At 53.6% G+C, this 10656-nt stretch overlaps 1 long non-coding RNA gene across 1 annotated transcript; it reads right to left on the bottom strand.

Annotated features, from left to right (window-relative positions):
• Window positions 1–4753: 4753 nt before the first annotated feature.
• On the bottom strand, window positions 4754–9011 carry LOC109282539 (uncharacterized). Its single transcript, XR_002089544.2, has 3 exons — window positions 8893–9011; window positions 8707–8762; window positions 4754–6661 (listed from the first exon to the last, which is right to left on the bottom strand). It is a non-coding gene; the product is annotated as an uncharacterized LOC109282539 (long non-coding RNA).
• Between the last annotated feature and the right edge of the window lie 1645 nt (window positions 9012–10656).

The raw sequence follows: 10656 nt of genomic DNA, 5'->3' as shown, positions 1-10656 counted from the left end.
ATGGATCTCAGCCTAAAACCCGCTGGAGCCAAGGCACGGGCAGTCTTTGATCTCGTGTAGCTTGTCAGATTAGCCCCCCTCCCCTTCCTATGGTTACTCAAGTGATTAGGTGGTGATTTTTTTTTTTTGATTTTTAGTGACGATGACAAAGTCTCCAGCTCCTTTCCTTTTTCATCTGCACCATTTTCACTCCTTGGACTGTCACTTCTTCACTAGCTTTCCCAGCTGTCAGTCTTTGAAATGAGACAAAACCTGAATCTTTTAACGGTTGAAAAAAAGGAAGGGGGGGGCGGGGTGGAGAAAAACTCACTGCAGAAAAAGAAAGGGAAATATATCAAAGCAAAAAAGTCGCTGTTTTTAATTCATGGCAAAGTGGAAATTGACTCAAGACTTGCAGGTCACCTTTAAAAAAACGGGGGTAATTCTTAGAGGGTGGGTCTTTTGTACCCTGCTGTGCAGTAGGGTGGATGTCTGTGAGTGATGTGGAAAATACAAATTCCTTTTGTTTTGTTCTCCCATCCTCCCCCTTTCAGTGCTGGTCCTCTGGGCTGAGTGATGAGCTACAGGCTGAGCGGCCATCAGTCAGCAGGCCCATTGTCTCCAGGCGTGATACTTCAGCCCGTCCTTGCACACATGGCTGGCATCTGGGGTTGGCTTGACTGAGTCTCAGGATGCTGCAGAAGCAGATGTGAGCTGAAAGTCACAGCTGCTTCCCTCCTGCACCACGCTTTGTGCTGCTTCTGTCCCAGAGGCAACGGTTCAGTCCAGACTTTCTTTTCTGTTGTCATGGGTTTATATCTACCTCATAACTCGCATCCCCTAAGCTTTGGGCTTCCCAAACTGCATTGCATCCTCCTGGCAGCACTGGTGTGGGGAAAGGCACTTTTTATGGCTCTGATGACAACCGTGCAAGGGCTCGGGTCCATGGCTGAGCTACAGCACGGTCACCTTCAGATTAGGAATCGGGGGGATGTGTTTTCATTCAGCCACCAGATGGCGCTGCCTTCCATGGTGGAGGTTGGACAGTCCCTGGTAAACAGCAGAGACAAAGCAGGAGCTTGAGCTGAGCGGAAGCAGTTTGTAGGTAGAGCCCGCCAGGGAAATCTTTTTTTTTTTCCCCTTCCTGCGAAAAAACTTGGGCAAATTCCATTTTCTTTGCCATCTTTTACAAAAGCCTGAAACATTTCATCAAAAGCCAACATTTCCTGCAGAAATTTGGACAGAAAGCCCTTTTCTGGGGGGCAGGGGAGGCAAATGAGCTTTGCTATGTGCAGCTTTTAACTATACCTTTCCTCTTGTGTGTGGAAGTTGGTTTGTCCCCCCCCCCCCGCCCTTCATTAAATGCCTTGTGTATACAAATGACTACAATGCATCTCTTGTCCGTGAGGGCTCAGTATGCACACCCCATTCAATCCTTGATGCTTCTTTGCACACGGAAGCAGCAAACATCATTTTCCTGTCTCACCCTGACGGTAAAATCTGCTATCACAACTGCTTGACGCCATCGTTCACCCACTGCTGGCTCCACATCCCAGCTGCTGAAATAAAGATAACAGGGGAGCTGGCTATCTCCTCCTGCAGCCCCTGTTCACGTCCGATTATTCATCTACTGTCTCTCCGGCTTCAGCAGGGTAATTTTGGCAGAGCTGCCGTCCTCTGCACCTTGCAGTCCAGCAGGTGCTTTTTATTTGTTCAGCATAATGCCCTGCTCTCCCCTCCACCAATGTGTTTTTGATAGTTGCCTTGAAGCATCTATAGTACCTCCAGCAGCACCTGGCTGCCTTCAACCCTGGGCTGGTGCGTGCTTTTCAGGTGAGCATGGAATAGGTGGGGTCCCTGGGGACTGAAGGGCCTAACCATTTTACACTAAGAAGACCCCTGTATGTTTCCCCCAGCTTTAAGGCCCCTTTACAGCACTGGGATGCGAGTCTAAGTGTCCACAGAGTGGGGGAAGCAGGCCTGGCACCCACTTGCTTGCATATCTGAGATGAATGGGGATTGGGGTTCTTGTTCCAGTGAGGTCTGCATCTACTTCCCCTATGAACTAGCCTAAACTAAGCTGCTGGAAGCAGGGTAGAGAATACCCTGAAGCCCAGCCCTGCTTTGCCCTGTTCTGGTCACCAGGATCACACTTCTGTGTCTCTTTTCCCAGCGGAGCAAGAGCCATTGAAATGCATCTTCCTGGTTCTCACTGACAATCAGGGAAGGGCTGATCTTACAGGTTGAGTGTGTGTAGCCCAGCCCTCCATCGACCGAGGCTTGCAAGGAGCCAGCTTTGAGCAGCAGGTAAAGCAGCTTTTTAGCCAAACTAATCCCACCTGAGAAGCAGGATCAGCTGTTCCTCCTTAATCCTCAGGGTGCCAGGCTGAAGCCTTTTTAAGAGCACAATTAAGCTCTCTCAGGTGTGCTGTTTTTCTGGTTCTCCTTCCCTTAGGAATTGCTCTGAGCTGCTGTTTGTGTCTTGCTCTCTCTTATTGGTGGGGCTTTAATATTAGTGCCCATCACCTCCCGAGCGGAGAGAACTTGTTGCCTTAGAGAATTTCCTTGGTACGTGGGGCATGTAGTAGGAACATGGGGAAGGCTCCTCTGATCACATCTCTACTTTGCTTTACCCCAGCTAGCTACCCTAGAAGTCAGTGCAGCTAGGTGGAGTTGCACCCAGGGAGAAAGGAGTTGGCCAGCTGTTTCTGATCATGGCTAATGCCACCTGGACCATGGAGATAGGAAAAGCAGGACTGCACTGAGATGCATGCAGGTGAGCTGCTTTCTGGAGAGCGAGGAGATTCTGGATTAAGTTTAATTTGAGTTGTCTCTTGGGCTGTTCTGCTGTAAATGAAACTTTTTGTTTAGTTTCCAATTTAAGTGTTTTCCTTAGGGCTGGCTGAAAAGACATGCCCCCCTGTTGTTTTTCCAGGGATAGACTCCTCTCCTCCATGCTCCCCCAGATCCCGGCTATTTTCCATTGGAAGCAGAACTAGATGGGTTTTTCCTACTGATTTTGTTTCAACAAAAGCACTAAATAAACCCCAACATCTCTAACCCACCCCCTTCCTACACCCACACATCGTCATTGCTGTTACTAATGGTTTTCTGGTGTCAGTTCATCTAATGGAGAGTCTATCCCTCTGTATCTAAAAGGAAAGCTCTTAAGAAAGGTTCCCTTTCAAGCAAGCACCGTAGCTCTGCTTTCAGGCTTTGTTGGTTTTATGACGTGAGCGCAGGGAGACGCAGGCCTGTGGCGCTGCGGGGTGTAGCTGAGCCTGTGCGGCTAGTTTTTTAACTTTGAATCTTTGTGACCTCTTCTGCCCTCGGGTGAGAACTAGGGAAGACTTGAGCCTTGCAAGGGCTTCTATGAGGGGGACAAGGGGATAAAAAGACCAACCTCCAGCCCCCCGTCTGTTGTGTGACCAAAGACAACAGACTATTTTAGTCAGTTCAGATGTTCTTTAGAAGCTGGGCTGAGTTACCGGTCCAGTGCAACCCCATGCTGGCATGATCTAGCACACAGGGCCATGGTATCCAGCCTGCAGGGCTGGAAATTAGGTTGGATAATGGATTTGTAGACTGTTAGGGGCTGGAAGGGACATCACAGATCATTGGGTCCAGCCCTCCCACTCTAGGCAGGAAGACTATGTAGGAAGACTACTAGGCAGGAATAATATGTAATATAATGTATAATATAATATGATATAATGTACAGTATGATATGAAATATAAGACTACTAGGCAGGAATATGTTTCAGTGACTCGGATCTGGCTGTGGGCTGGAAGTTGAGATCCAACGGGCTATGCCCTTGGTTTCTGTGGCTGCTTGTGGCTCTCGGTTCCACTAATTGCACATTTCTATCACTAACAAAAAAGAACGATAGAGGTTCACCTTGTCTCTGCTTCATCCTGGGGCAGTTGGCGGTGATAGCCAGGTGCTGGGGACTGGCCCTGGGGCTGTGAGGAGACTGGGATTTGTTGTTCGCTTCCTTGACACCAGAAACAACAAAATCACAAGTCTTCCAGACCGACCCAGGCACAAGCGGCACGAAGATCTGGAAAGAGGTGCGTGTCCCCTCATTGAGGATCTCAGTGACTTGCTCAGATTCAGGAGGCCCTGTTAATAAGCTAAAAGAGAGGCAGAAAACGATCTCCACGTCCCACAGGTTGCTGGTATTCATGGCACATGCTCCTGTCGTATTATTTTGGGGCTGGATTCTGCGTGCTGGGGCCAGCACTGCTTTGGGCCCCCAACTCTGTGTTATGGGGAGAGGCCTGGCTCTCCTATGCACTCTGCATCACCCTGGCAGTGTGAAATGGCTGCAAAACTCTCATTCGAGGCAGCCAGAGAAGTGCCAAGGGGAATAAGCATGCTGCGATCGGGCCTAGAGATAGGACATCCAAGCCCGTGGCTCCACACAGAACGTGGACCCCACATGCTGGTGGCCAAGGCTTGCCTCTCGTGGCAGCCAGGCTGTGAATACTTCAATGGTTAGGAGCAGGTATTGGGGCTCAGTTTGCCGCAGGTAGCAATGCCAGGTCTGGATGCCCTCTCAGGCTCTGGATGCTTTTGATATATAAGTAGGGGGATCCAGTCTGAAGCCGTTTTCAGCGCGTAGGTCTGTTCTTCAGGGCACTTGAGTGCCTATGGACCAGCCACCCTACATCATGGGCTACACCAGGCAACCAGCAAATAACCTCCATCACTAAAGGCAAGAGCTGCTCCAGCCTGAAGCATCTTTGGCACGGCTGTACCAGACCCCCACCCTCGACCCGCTGCCCGCGGTCCCCAGGGAATGGACCTAGCCGATGCCAATGTGGGGCACATGTGGAAGGAGATGGCCACGTGGCAGGGAAGAGACCGACCCCATGCCTCTTGCCTCATGCATGCAGGCAAGGACGCATTCCCCGGCGCATCCCCTTGATCCCTTTCTTGTTGGCCCTGGGGAAGTGCATGCACGCTGCTGTGTGAGCAGGGACCTTGGCCTTCTCCTGTTGCTGAGGCAACCACCGCGCTCAGAATGGCCCCTCTCGTCTTGCTCGGTCTAAGACGACGTATAGTCGAGCTGCCTTGGGGCCGGTTTCCTATCGGGGGATAGATGAGGGGACCCGCCGGGGGTCTCGATTCAGGGAGTGAGGCCGGGAATCCTCCCCACCTCCATTAAAACCATCAAACACCAGTCAAGATGAGGCCCTGATCCTGAGCATTTGTCATTCGAGGCCTTGGAGAGGAACGGCACTGGTTTGAAGGGCAGAAAGGAAATGCATGCAAGCTAAATTAGGCTTTTCATCCTTGATGGGGAGGAATGGCAGGGCTCAGGCCAGATGGCAGACCTTGTACCTTTTCCCTCGGTGCCCAGCTGAGCCCCTGTCTCCTCTGCCGAGAGGCACATCCTCACTCTCATCGTCCAAAGAGCTTTCCCCGTTGTCTGCTTTCCCACACGCACATGCCTCTTTTACTTAACGCTTGCTAACGACAGATGGGGAGGTGCGTGCTGTGAGATGGATGGTCCGGGCAGGAGTGCCAGGAGGGCTGGCACTGGGGTAGGAAGGGGTGGGGGGCCAGGACGCCTGTTTCCAGGGGGGGTTCTGTTTCTGGGCTTTGTGGTTGTGATTTGTGCCCGCTCAGGGGCTGGCCCCTTGTTCCTTCTCGGTATTTGGAACGTGATGGCAATCCGGAAGTGGTGGCAATATGAAGTGTCTACCCCTTGGTCCTTCATGCAGATCTGGCCTTGAGGCATCCCCATGTGGGTTTGCTTTGTTGGCCAGGAGATGCAGGCCAGTGTCCCCTCTGCCTGGCTGGATGGGCCTGATGAGAAATGCCAGCCTGGCCCCCTGGAAGCCGAACCCCTCTGTTTTGCAACGGAGCAGGTACATTAGGGGCCACCTTTCTTGAGTTTCCTCTGTACCTCTTCCTCCACAGAAAGAGCTCCCTTTTCCAGTGCAGATTCAACCTTGATGGCCTGCAAAGCCCTTGGCCTTGCTTCTGGGGTTGTCAACCCTCAGTCACGGTGCAGGCGCTTGTCTATGGGACGCTGGCCTGGGGCCCCCTGAACAGCCAGAGAGATCCTAGAGGTGCCTCTTCTGGCTGCATTGCTGGGCTGTGAGCACCCTCTAAGGATAGGTCCAGCTGGTCTCTCCTTGACCTCTGCTTGCTTGGCATCCTCAGAGACCACCAAACAATGCAGGTGTCATCCCGAGGGAGGCAGAGTCCGGACTCCTGGGTCCTCATGTTTAGGAGCATTGACATGGGAGTCAGGACTCTGGAGTCTGCTTTAAGATATGGGAGGAAATATGGCATAGTAGTTAAAACAAAAGGGACACACATGCACACACGCACATGTGTGGTGGGGGGGACGGGACTCCTGGGGTCTGTTCTTGGCTGGCCCAGTGTTTTGCTCCCCTCCCCTCTTCTGTTTCCCCCCCACCAGTAAAACACATCCTCACACTTCCCTACCTTGGGCCTGCTTTGATTGCAGCGGACAGGTGGTAATTAAGCACTGGAGCTGATGAATATTATAGGTGCAGCTGGGAAGGGGAACGCGGCCAAGTCTCGGCGCCTTTCCGAAGGTTACTTTTTTATCTGGGCAGGCAGAGCCGATAGCGATGAAATATGAAGCAGTCAAGGATGATGCCCCTGTAGATGCCGGGCTGAAAGCTCAGCTTCGTTTCAGCCCTGGAGATAAGAGCAGAATTCCTTTAATTATTAAAGTGCTTGGCGGGGGGGAGGCTGGAGATGGGACTATGGAAGATCAAAGCCCCTATCAGCAAATCAAGCCCCACATGGGCTCCCAGCCATTTGGAGTGGAGGCTCGCACTCCGGCTTGGGATATTTTATGGGAGGCTTGAGGGTCTCTTATGAATTAGCAACTTTGAGGGTCCTCTTGGAGCCGATCAGTAGAGAAATCAAAGTGCTGCTGTCATCCAGGTGGCTTTACCATGGCCTGGGGTGGGGGAGGAGGCTGCCTGGGTGCATTGGTCTATATACTGAGTGGGTGCTGTTGAGGGTATGAGGGCTGTTTAGGGATACGGGAGCCTGTGTCATTTGGAGAAGGGAGCTGTCTCAAGGGACCGAGTCTCGGCTGAGCTGTGCCGGGGGCCGTCTCTTACAATGCTGCAGTGCATGTGAAAATGCAGCTGCTCTGTCTGGGTCTTTCCAGCCCAGCTAGAGCTGCTTCTGGGAATGTTGCATTCCCAGAGCCAGCAGGATCTCAGCCCATGGCTTTACAAAGGGGGTTGCAAGTCACAAGGCAAAGGGGGCAGGATGAGTTGTTACAGGGCAGCTGTACAGGGTTGGGGGCTGATTTATGCAGCACTGGGGTTTCCAGCTCACCTGATGGGCAGCGGGGAATTTCTGAACCAAAGGGCCAGCCCCATAGCTGGACTCAATGAACAATATCCACCCTGTAGGGAACTGACTCCGAGATCAGTGGGGTTCTGATGATTTGCTCCAGCAGGGAATTTGGCCTTGGATCACTGTTTCCTAGCGCTAGAGGGGTCACCACCACAGCGGGGGCTTGGACATGCTATAAGCTGCTCCCCACTTTGGGGCTGTAGCCAGCACCCCGGGGATGGTGGAGTCACAGGAGCTGAGGGACTGGACAAGTGGGGCAGCGGCAGCGGGTGAGGATGGAGGGGGCAGTTCAGGGCTGGAGCCTACCGGGATGGACTGAAGGAGGTTGCCCTGATTGTTTCCCACTCTTCTGTGCTCTGAGTCCCCTTGTCCTACAGTCCAGTGCAGGGACCAGCCCATGTTTGTGCGAGCCAGATGCTCTTTAGACTTTGGGCTGAGTTGGCAGGAGAAAGCAGCAGGCAAAGTTGTCCAGTTCTTGTTTTAATCAGCTCTGGTTCTCCCCCGGGCAGCCTGGCTCTCCTGCCTGCTGCCCTCAGAGCCCAGACCCCTGCTCTCGAGGGCACCAGCAGACTAGCTACAGGGTCCCTGCAAGGATCCATGGAGCCACACCAGAGTTTCAAGATCAGAGTCTGGATCTGAATCAGGCCCTGTTGCAAAGGGCACGGGACTAGCATTCTCTCCTCCGGTCCCTGTCCCTGTCCCCCATTGTCCCACCACTGCTGTGGTCTCCTACACCGTTGCTCCTAAATCATTTGGCCAGCACTCCCTTTGCACTGGTGCCAGTGGTAGGTTCATGTAGCAGAGAATCAGACCCACTGTATCCCTGCCCAGCTGGGGATGCTTTTGTCTCACACACACGTGCTCACGCACGGACACCTGCAGCCACTTTCTCTCATGTGCCTGATCCTGGTTTACGCCCTGGTCCCTTTTGCCGCACCAAGAGGCCTCCAGGGAGGCATAGATCTCACTTCTGCATCTCCCCACACTGCCAGAGAGGTCTGGACCAGTGCTGGCATGCAAGGGAGTTGCTCACCCTTGCACACATGGAGTCTCGCTGTCGCATGCCCAGCCTCACGCTTGCTTTGTTATGTGGGCACACACAGACACGCTGCCTCTGATCCTCTGGCTCCGGGGGAAGTGAAGAACAACTTGGCTGGAGCCAGGGGACTGCCTGTCTGCGTCGGAGATGCAGCCGCTGGATCCAAGGCGTGCGCAGACATACACGTACCCCCTCCTCCCCGAAAAGTCTGATCTGCAGCAGAAAACTCTCCTACCCCTGATAGTTTCAAATCGCCCTGACAACAGGAGGAGCTGGCCAGCAAAGCAGAGAGGAACTGTTCAGACAGAGAGAGTTGTAGGTGACTTACCCCATCCGGCAGGTTGGTGTGTCCATCCCAGCTGGCTGCTTGTTCCCCAGGGGCACCTGTGCAGGTAATGCCCAGTTAGCCAGTCCCTCGAAAAAGGGGAACATCATTCCCCCTCCCTCTCCTGCTTCCCCCCCACCCCAAATTTTCAGCCCACAGCCAGGTGGAGACAGCCGGGAGCCTCATCACCTTGTGTCTGCATGTGTGTGGGCGAGCCCCAAGCAGCCTGGGGGGGAATCTGCTCTCAAGACTGCTCTGATAATAGGCTGGCCTTGGTGACAGCTTGAGTGGCAGCCTTGGAAAAAGGGATGGAGCCGTCTCTGCCGGCAGGAAGGGGGAGAGAGGGGGCTTGTCATCCAAGCCAGCGCGATGCTGATGTCATCTCTGGCACTGTCACCGCCACCCCTCCTGGAAGAGACACCCTCTTCCTCAGGGTTCCCAGCTTGGGGGTGGGGGGCAGACAAGGCATTGCAAGGGGCCTGATCCTGTGAGCTGACTTGAGGAGCAGCAAAGGGGGCTGTTCAGTGCAGGGAAGGACACCCATTTCTCTAATGAGAAGATGGTGCTAATTAGCACAGCTGCGTTGGAAGATGGGAGGGGTGGGGGCAGGCTGCTTCTTCCCAGGTCTCGCTCGGTCTCTGCTCCAGACTCTTCTGCCTCTCTCCACCCTAGGGCCTTTGATGTATGGATCAGCCTGACTCCAAGCTGCCCGGTGGGCTCGTGTGTCTGGTTCATGAGCACGAGGCTTCTGTGGGCGTACAAAGGACTCTGGGGGATAGCAAAGTGTTTGGGGTGAAAACCTGCCACTGGCTAATGCTCTCTTTTTCTTTCCCTTTCTCCCTCTTCTGACTCTGAACCAGGCTCTCAAGGGTCCGGGCTGAGATAGCAGGGTCCACAGCCCAGCACTGCATTGTTCACAAAGCAGAAGAGTGCTTTTGGTAACCAGAGGGTGTTCAGTCACCACCCTGAGCCAAATAGCTTCCCAAGGGTGCAGTTCCCCACCCAGGCTGCACTCTGAAGCAGGCCTTTGCCTCAGGGTGATCCGGATTCCTGGGCTCCATACATAGCTCTGGTTGGGCAGGTGAAAGCAATCAGAAGAGGCGTGTTTGGAGAGGGGTTGTGTTTTCAGCTCTGAGGAGCATGGGCAAATAGTTGTAGTGGGTTTTGAGGGGCGGTCAGAACTCCTATAGGTTTCTATTATTAGGCCTGGGAGCACAGTGCAGTTGGTAGTTAGGGTGCAAGACCTGGAGCCAGGATCCCTCAACTCTGTTCTCACTTTTAGAAGAGCTTGTGATTAAAGCAAAGGGCTCGGACATGGCACCCGTGGCTTCTCTTCTGCACTTTACCCCGGCTTGCTGCATGCATAGCCGCGTGCCTCAGTTTCTCTTACCCATACGGTGCTGTATGATCCCAGGGGCTTGGTGCTGGCTGGCTGGAAGGGACAGCTGTGTGGAGGCCATTTCTCAGGCTGTGAGGTCTCATAAAAGCAGCCTGGCAAGGTCCATAAATCCAGCCCAGTGGGGTAAAAGCACAGCCCCTTTTCTCACAACCTGCAGGCGAGGATCCCAGAGAGCCGGGGAGGGTGAGGGGACCCCTACACAACAAGGGCCCTGGCAGGACTGACCCGCTCTGCTGAGGCTAAGGGGTCATTGGCATCTGTGTAACAGCTACTGCAGATACCTGGGCATTGGTTTCTCCTTGGCACGGAGCCCCTTTTGTAGGGCTCGGAGGCTCAATTTCTGCTGTGCGTGTGTCAAGGCAAAACCAGGCCCGAAAGCTGGCATGGTGAAGGCACAGCAGTCTCTATAGCCAGCGGCAACCGAGGGGAGAGGTCTGTGCAATGTCCCCCCGTGCCACTGTTGATGCACCAGGTTGAACAGCCAGATACTTGCTTGCAGCTTTAGGGCCTGGGAGCAGTCATGAGCATGGTCCAGAGGGGTTTCTGATGGCGAC

Source organism: Alligator mississippiensis, chromosome 15, assembly GCF_030867095.1.
Source record: "Alligator mississippiensis isolate rAllMis1 chromosome 15, rAllMis1, whole genome shotgun sequence".
Taxonomy (NCBI): domain Eukaryota; kingdom Metazoa; phylum Chordata; order Crocodylia; family Alligatoridae; genus Alligator; species Alligator mississippiensis.
This window is presented reverse-complemented; position numbering and strand designations above follow the sequence as displayed.